Genomic DNA, 10,000 nt, shown 5'->3' with positions numbered 1-10,000 from the left:
TTATATAAATTATTTAGTTATGTATATTGTCAACATATCCTAAAACTTGAAATTTATTCGAAAGTTCTCAAGACAATTGTAGAACTTATATAAAGAAACTCATCTAAGCAACGTAGTTTACCCGAATCGATCAACGTTTCAACATTGTCATAGTTTCCCAGGGGAGTTCTGATGGAACGTCAAAATGTTGAAACGTTGATCGATTCATATATATATATATATACATATGAGAGAGAGAGAGAGAGAGATTGATATATTTACTTGAGAGTTACTATTTATCAAGGCCTGAAAACCACTCGGGGATAAGAATCAATAATGTAAGGTGATAGTGTAGCAGTCGTTAATGTTGTAAATTAGGTATAATTGAATTATTTATGGGAATGGCGCAACGAGAACTTGTATACATGTAATATATTCAACTAGGAAACAGGACAGCAGGTTAGGGTTCAACCAGCGGACAATATAATTTAAAACTTAAAGTATTGCAGCATTAAGATTTTTTTTTTAATTCAATTTAACATTACATATAAATTCTTAATGCTGCAATATTTCAAGATATAAATTTATCATTATTATCGTTTTTATTTTGCTAGAATATCATTTTTCTATGTAATCCATGATTTTTCCAGGCTTTACTTTAAAATAATATTTTCTTTTTTGTGTTCAATATCATACGCATAGTCTACAACCCATAAAAATAGTATTACCAACATCTTAAATTGACTAAATAAAAAAATCAAATAAAAGACGTAATTAAGTAAAAAAAAAAAAAAAAAAAAAAAAAAAAAAAAACAGAAAGAAGCGACAATAAAGCAGAAAAACAGAATAAAGGGTCGGCGGAGTAAACGAAATATTATCAGCCCTAGCACGGCAAATAGCATCATTTTTGCTATCTCTGCCTATAAAACCCAAATAAGATTGCACGTGGGCGACATTCTTTCTATGATTTATGATCGTGTCGACGACAAACAAGTTGCTATTGCAACCAACACCCAATAAAAAGTAATCGCCTCTAAAACGTCAATGACGAAAAAAGAGCAACGGTAGCCAACAGTCAATCAGTAGCAACCATTTTCTCGCGTTTCTTACTAATTCTGAGGACTTTTGAACACCTGTAATTTTATTTAAACTTTTGTTTAAATGAACGAAAATTGAAAATTTTTTATTTTAAAATATAGCTTAAAAAGTGACCAACGAACTGTATAAATTCTTTGAAATTCAGTCGCAAAATGAGAGAACGGTGAAGCTTTAAAGCTGTTCTAAATTAGTAAAACTAACACTTGGCCATATAGTCGAATACTACTACACACACACACATATATATATATGTGTGTGTGTGTGTGTGTGTGTGTGTGTGTGTGTGTGTGTGTGTGTGTGTGTGTGTGTGTGTGTGTGTGTGTGTGAATAGTGAAAAAGAGAATATTGAAAAGAGGGAAATATAACTTCATATAAAACTACATTTCTGGAGATTTTACCACCAAAATTAATGCCGAATTATCAATTATAAACAATGCGCCCCAGGAGGCAAGAGAAGACGTCTGAAACGTATTATTATTATTATTACTATTATTATTGTTATTGTTGTTGTTGTTGTTGTTGTTGTTGTTTCAAGAGTAGGAATCTAAAAACAGGTCTTTTGTTAATATGGAGTCAGCCTTGATTTTTTTGGTGGCGCCAAAAGCGCTAATAACTGTTTGATGTTATTGAGAGGAAATTATGAACAGTAATGATAAGGACTCGTCTGAGATCCTATCAGTGGCCTCCATTACCCGCAGAGTGCCGTAGAGGGAGGGTGGGACAATTTTTAGTTAATGTGATTCAAGCGTTTATATTGGTATAAGGAGTCTATTTACTGAAGTTCTGGCGCAAGAATATATAATTTAAACGACAAGACTTCTAGACATTATAAGCGTCACATCAATTATGTATATATATATATATATATATATATATATATATATATATATATAACACATTATATATAACACATTATATATATATATATAACACATTATATATAACACATTATATATATATATATATATATATATATATATATATATATATATATATATATATATATATATATATATACTGCAATCTTGGGTCTTATAGTCCCAACGGAAACTCCAAAATAGCATCACTATTTATGCTTCTACTTTTATTCTGCTCGTCCTAGAACTTGTCCCGACTAAGGAATGTCAACCCACTAGATTGGGAATTGCGATTGTATACTTCAGAAAATTAATAAGCTTCCACGTTCCATAAAACATCTATTACTGTTGGAAACAGAAAAGAGCTTTATGCACACACACACACACACACACACACATATATATATTAAAGATTAACGTAGTTCGCTTGAAGCTTTTTCTAGAGTTTATATAAAGGAATGTGAACTTAATAAAAAACAATACAATGCAGAATACAGAAAAATAAAGCAAATAAAAAATAAAATAACTATGCAAAGTCACATTTATTAAAACTATATATATATATGTATATATACACACATATACATGTGTTTAAGTGTGTGTGTGTGTGTGTGTGTTTTATGAATATATATTGTTTAACATATATATATGTATATATATAGTGTTTAACATGTATATATATTGTTTAAAAATATGTATTGTTTAAAAAAATAGATATATATTGTTTAAAATATATATTGTTAAACATATATATATATATTGTTTAGGATATATATATTAACATATATGTATTGTTTAACATATGTATACATACATACAGAGAGAGTGAGTGAGTGAGAGAGAGAGATAGAGAGAGAGAGAGAGACTAATATCGGCACCCAAATTGTTCGTTTTTTTTAATTAGTAATTCCTTTCGTTTCTTGGCAATTTTTGGTGGCCCGGGTCTAAGGGTTTAGCAAATGGAGTCATTGTAGCGGAGTTCGTATCTACATTGTCGTTTCTCCGTCCAATGTTGAAAATTCTTATGGACTTGCTTTAATCTATATAATAATCTCGTATATATAAAAGTGAACGTGCCTGTGTGTGTGTCTGTGTGTGTGAGTGTACAGTTCCCTACACAATAACTCTGTCAGTTTAGGTCAACAGACTCGAAATTTATTATACAGGGTACTGAGATTTAGGAAAATCTTTGTAATCCGTTTTCGCCCAGAAATTTAGCTGTTAAGGGGGCAAAGTTCAATAATTTAACCTGTGAGAACGCTACCAAACTCCTCCGAAAAGTTTGGGTCTAAACACTATAAATTTTAGATATAGGTTCCGTGGACACGGATCTAAGTTAATAACTTGAGTTGAGCCCCAAACAATAAATCTAAAGGGGTCATAGTAGGGGTCAAAGTTTAAAAAATTGACCGCTTATTGACCGCTCAACATACACCTCCAAAAACCCGGACAACGCCGGGCTTAAATGCTAGTTAGTATATATATATATATATATATATATATATATATATATATATATATATATATATATATATATATATAAGCTTTCCCAGCTTACGCCATCATTAACAATTATCAGATCAGTGTTGACCACCTGATTCTCATTAACACTTCTCGCAAGTGAACTTTATATATATATATATATATATATATATATATATATATATATATATATATATATATTATATATATATATGCCCGTGTGAGTGTGGTTGTATTCGTCAATCTCTAAATTCTGTATTGGGGTGCATACGTATCTATTTTCAAAACAGCTTTACAAGATGATGTTGCAAAACCTTAAGTTCTTCCTAAAATGTATCTAATTACTCGTTTTGCAAGAGTAATGGCTTCAAGCAATATTAAGTTTGGATGACGAGAAAACGGAAAAAAAGTAACCTATTTTCAAATACAAACAAATATGTCATAAACTTATACGTTTATAAAACATATATATATATATATATATATATATATATATATATGTATGTATATAAACATATTTTCATGTATGCATCTGTGTGTGCATATATATATATACATACATATATGTGCATACGTATATCCATATATATACATACATATCTACCTTTTTAAACATACACACACATATATATATACATACAAATACATATCTGCATACATTTATTCATATACCTATATAAATATAATAACGTATATATATGCATATATTTATATGTATATATACATATATATATATACATACACACATATATACATGCATACATATATCAACATAGATACATGCATATATCCATATATAGAGAGAGAGATATACATACATACATAGACTTACATATATACATATACGCACATACGTATATATATATATGGGCATGTGCTTGTGTGTGTTTAAAGAAAGGCGGGCGAGAGAGGACACAGTGAAATAAAGATTAGCCTTTTCACAATAGAAATGTAAGGTCTATGCTGGCGCCGGATATTCATAAACATCAAAGCGAAAGTTTGACTTCATGTTCAAAATTAATTAAGAAGAATAAAATGGTAAAGTGCGAGAAAGGGAGCCAAAGGAAGAAAGGCAGAGTTCTAAAAGCGATGGAGAGTGTAAATGTATTTGCAAATAAGTTTAGAATCACAGTACATATACATAATTTTACTTATATATATATATATATATATATATATATATATATATATATATATATATATATATATATATATTTAAAGTTTGTTTTTAATCAAATACATGAAATAAAAAAAAACATGTAACAATGAACACATTTATACAATGATACACGTATTACAATATTTATTACTCTTTCGGCAGTTTCAATATACGCTTCCAGATTTGATGCAAAGAAATTCGGTGTTCAACTAAAATTCGACTTGGCCTCTAAAACGTTGATTTTGTAAATAAGTTATAAACATTTTTCTTCTCGGGATTTCCTAGCAAACGATCTCATCTCATATCTTGCTTGTGACTTTCTGAGCTTCTTTGATCATAAGACAAAATTTATCTCTTTGGTCGAGAATCCAGTGTAGTGCTGAGTACTATAAGCAACATCATTTGAAGATTTACCAAGCATTGTATGAGGTATTATGTAGTCGCACCGTGCATCTTATTAGGGTTGAGATAATAGTTTTTTTTTTAAATATTTGGACAGGGTTTTTATTAATATTTTGACAAGTTATCCTGACAAACTCATCTACTGTAAAACTGAAGACACTCTAGGATGGTGTCTAGTAGACAGTCGAATTCTATCACTAAAGTTTTCAAATACTTTCCCGATACGCGTGTTTGTTTTTACATACGAGGTGCTTACAATGAGTTTCCAGACTTTTCTACAGGCATGAAAAATTGTCGTAGACTTCTGAAAATTCAGTATGTTATTGCTATACATCTGATGATATGCCTGACCAATTTTTATGATTTCAGGTTAAAATGAACAGCCACAACAGGAAATATCTCTCTCTATATAAATATATATATATATATATATATATATATATATATATATATATATATATATATATATAGTGGACCACCAACATTCGGGCTACACGAGTTACGAAATGGCTTCAGAGAAAAATCCTCCCTTACATAAGAGCGAAAATCCAATTACGAGTTTCCAGATGTAACCTCTAGGTGGTCAAATACGTCGTGTTTCACTACGTCTCCTTAATGGTGTCATTTTAATTCGAGATACGAGCTTCATCCGGTAACGAAATCATCTCGTATGTCGAGGGGCAACTATATATATATATATATATATATATATATATATATATATATATATATATATATATATATATATATATATATATATGAATGATAATTTTACATGTAATTAAAGGGTATTACAAATGTTGAAAATAATGTAAATTTGAAACTGTTTAGTTTATAGTAAATCTTTTTTAGGGTCGAGGATTTCTATTTCAAATGGAAGGACGATAATTCCAAGAATAAAAGTCAATTATTTATCGTTTTCTCGTTTTTTAATGCAAAGATTAGATTGTCGTACGTAATTTATGAATAGTAAATTTGTTATTTCCTTTAGTTAGTACCATTTAATGAAATAAAACATATTTTAATAATATTATCAGTATAAGAATTTATAGGTTTACTTACATTAAGATTTGTTTAAATCGATGAAAAAGAATTAATATCCATTTTTGAAATTTGAGTTTAGTATGTAAACAACCACAGTTTCCTTAATTCAGTTAAAATGCGGAACTGAATAAAAACTAAAGCGTTTTTTTTTTAATTTTTTACGAATCGCATCTCCTAGAGTTTGTTATTAACAATTTGTATTTAATTTTGAACCTATATACGAAAATTTCAGAAATAACACTGACTTCTGATGAATCAGATATTGCGCTATAAAATAATGTCACCTCATTGATAGTTAATCTAATGTTTTTACGATTAATCGTTGTTTTACTTATAAATTCCGACATTTTGTCGTTGTTTTTCTTTGTTCTTTGCCTACTCCCATAAAAGCCCTTTTCAAAGCATATATGAAGTAAAAGTCGGCCGTGTCGAGTGGCTCTGGAGAGATCTGGCAAGCTGATATGCGTGGAATAATTTAGAACGAAGAAGTTTCGATTTGTATCTCGCACTTACATCGACGGGTCGCAAAATATTAAAAGAAGAATATAGATGATGAAAACAATTCCTACAAGACAGAAAATCATAACGCCATCTTTCTTTCTGTATTCTTTTATGAAAAAGAAAACATTACAATCTTTTAATTAGATTTGATTTCGAGTTTACAATTCTTACTTCTGTTGTGATCTTCTTTTTATATTTAGATTGAAATTAAGTTGAATTGAATATAGCAATTTATTTCTGGAGATTACAGAAAAAAAAATGCTGCAGAATATGTAGAGATTGTTTTATTTGTGCTGTTAAAACATTGATTTGTGCTATAAGAGGATTTAAGAAATCACGCATCATTGATGAGTGGAAATAAAAAACAAATATCTATATCTATATATATATATATATATATATACATATATATATATATATGAAGCAAAACATTTAAAAACAAATATACATGCAAAGCACTTTTAAAAATAAATACAACATTTATGTATGTATGTATGTATGTATGTATGTATGTATGTATGTTCATAGAAGTGACCATCAAGCACGTGCTGCTAGTGGTGCTCATGTCTGCACCATGTGTGCCGAAGAATGCCATAGTTTGGTCGGGCATAGAAGTATCAAGTAATAGCAATATTCGAGAAAGAATTTACTGCCATCATATATATATATATATATATATATATATATGTGTGTGTGTGTGTGTGTGTGTGTGTGTGTGTGTGTGTGTGTGTGTGTGTGTGTGTGTGATAGCATGAGCAGTTTAGCCTAATTATTGGATCCAATATCAGGAATATTTTTCTTTTTATCTATCTTTAAAGAAAGTCGTTGACCAACACTGCTGGGGAGTCATGGTGTAATATATACATTATTGTTTTGTTTTGTTTTAATTTTCTTAAACAGTGTTTCATGGTAAACAACTGATGATCCCTGAAATAACATTAGGTCTATTGTAAATTCGTGGAGATTAATGGACTCAATGACAAAATAATTTCCCAACGAAGGACAAACATTTTTGTATAGTTTTTGTGCGTGCGCTTAATTTTATTTATTAAGAGTCAAGACTGTGTACGTTTGTTTAATTTTATTTTAGTAAAACTTCTCATAAATGAAGAGAGCCCTCGTCTGGGGGTCAACACATATAGGATTCCTAGATCTTGGAATATACAAATAAAGTCTCTTTTACGTCTCAAACACTAAATTATTAAAGCAGTAAATAAAATAATCTCCTTCCCCCAATTGACCATTTAGCTATCTTATAATCCCTTGGTCATACAGGATTCTAGGACAAGTATTCTTCTAGAATGTGCAGTTTTTTTTCTTAAAAGCCAGTGTTGGCTATCTATATGGAGGAGACATTTAGGTTATGAATAATATGTGATTTTGAATATTTAGTAAAGGTTTACGTGTGCGTTTGGATTCTTAATCCGGCAGGGGCGGATGATGATCAGTCTAGTGGGTTAGGTATAAGATAGTGTTAAGTTCATGCTTGCATGCCTTCTCGCTTCCAGCTACCTCCGCTGGCTAACCTCGTGGTGAAAAGAGAGCAGCTCTGCATAAGTCTTTCCTGCCAGTAGATAGCCTCTACGTCATCAAGACACCTACAGTGGCTCCACGTTGGCCGCACACGGTAACTGGGTACCCTGCAACCCCAGGCTAAACTTGTATGAAATCTCGGAGTAGTAGGGGACCCCAGAGGTACTGAGTTATGGTCCACCGATGTGTGGACATGCCCTGGTACACTATCAATCCCTACGCCACTGTCTTGTGTATGCCCTTGATTGGGCGAAGACTGGAGGAACAAACCCCCAAAATCAAACACAACTGCCTTGTGGGCATTATCACAGCAAAACGCTAAGAGATGGGAACTTCAAATCCTACTGGTGCCTTGCAGTTTTCTTTAAAAGGCTATGGAACCTAATCCAGAAAGAAAAGGCCTAGTAGCGGACGCTGAGATTTCTTTCGGCCAGAGGATGCGGCCTCCTCTGCTGCCAGTCGTTGCGTGTTCGCTCCACTGGACATGAGCATTGCAGGTTCAGGGATGCGCAACAGATACTGCCACTAAACTGCGCAAGAACGTTTGGAACCAAAGTGAAAAGTCCTTTGGTGTGGAGTGAGACTACGCCAACACCGAGGGATAAAGCACTGAAGCCCGAACTAGTCATCGTCAAGACTGACAGGTTGCATGATGATGATGACGTAAAGAAAAAAAGTGTGCCCATGCCAGATTGCCCTGACAAATCACTCAAGAGTAAACACTAAAATATAGTTTCTAGAAGGCCTTTAATCGCTCTCCTTTAAGCATTCATGTTATTTCAATCTCTTTCCGGAAGACATTTAAGCTTTTTCCATAGACATTCTGTATATGTGTCAGTGTCGTATCATCTTTATATATATATAAGAGCAAACAGTTAATAAAACCTGTTAAAAACACTTTGAAAAAGAGTCAAAACCTATTTAATCTGAAAAGGAAACACTTGATAAGTGGATAGTCCTTAATCCGCATAGTTTCAAAGAAATACTTTCCTTCTCATCAGAGCGTAGGAATTAGCAAAATGCGGGATTTAATTGTAATTTTTATTATATATATATATATATATATATATATATATATATATATATATATATATATATATATATATGACTGCTTCATTTAATAAAATAAAGATTAATATACAAAGATATAATTTTGTGCGTAAATTTTCAGTATTTACTTCAACAGTGATCAATACATAGGTAGAGCTAGGTATATAATTATAAAAATATATATGGCAATTAACCTACACAGAGTATTCCGCGTTTTATTCTGGTGAGAATTCATCAAGCTTATGCCTATATATATATATATATATATATATATATATATATATATATATATATTGCATAATATTAGATTTGATTATTTATGTATAGTGTATAAGATACACATACACGTCAATATTATACAAATCTACAAGCATATACATCAAACAGCTAGACTCTCTATGAGCATGTACTCAAAATGTATTATTTAGTTAATATCTTAATAGTTATTAAAACGATATGTTTTTTGTGTTCAAATAACAACCTACAATAAAATATAAAAATCTTACACGATGGACATTAAAGTTAAAATATATTTTCGTATAAATTCTTACATCATATAATAATATACTAGCAATGATATCTGGTTCAGAACAGGTCCTAATAAAGGGAGATAATAAGTTTAATAGGTGAAACTTTGAAATAATGCAGCAAAAGAAAAATAAATTTTGTTTCTGATTTGCTTTTTTTTAGATGGAGATTGGTGATTTGCATTATTTGGAGTATTCAAACTAATGTTCTTATCTTGAGTATTATTCGCATAATGTTTCAAACGATGTAACCTCCGAAATTTTTCAGGTGTATTTTGTGGATTTTTTTTTTTTTTTTTTTTTTTTGTCGAACTTGTGAATTTGAGGGTTCAGGATGTAACAGCTAAAGTAGTAAAATTCAGCTCTTA

General features: G+C 30.7%; 1 protein-coding gene across 12 annotated transcripts in view; it reads right to left on the bottom strand.

The window, feature by feature from the left end:
- LOC145284464 (uncharacterized) overlaps positions 1-10,000 on the bottom strand; it is a 763,119-nt gene that overhangs the window by 84,672 nt on the left and 668,447 nt on the right. The gene's annotated exons all lie outside the window — the stretch shown is intronic.

Source organism: Euprymna scolopes, chromosome 9 (assembly GCF_053919585.1).
Source record: "Euprymna scolopes isolate OS-2025 chromosome 9, ASM5391958v1, whole genome shotgun sequence".
NCBI lineage: Eukaryota > Metazoa > Mollusca > Cephalopoda > Sepiida > Sepiolidae > Euprymna > Euprymna scolopes.
This window is presented reverse-complemented; position numbering and strand designations above follow the sequence as displayed.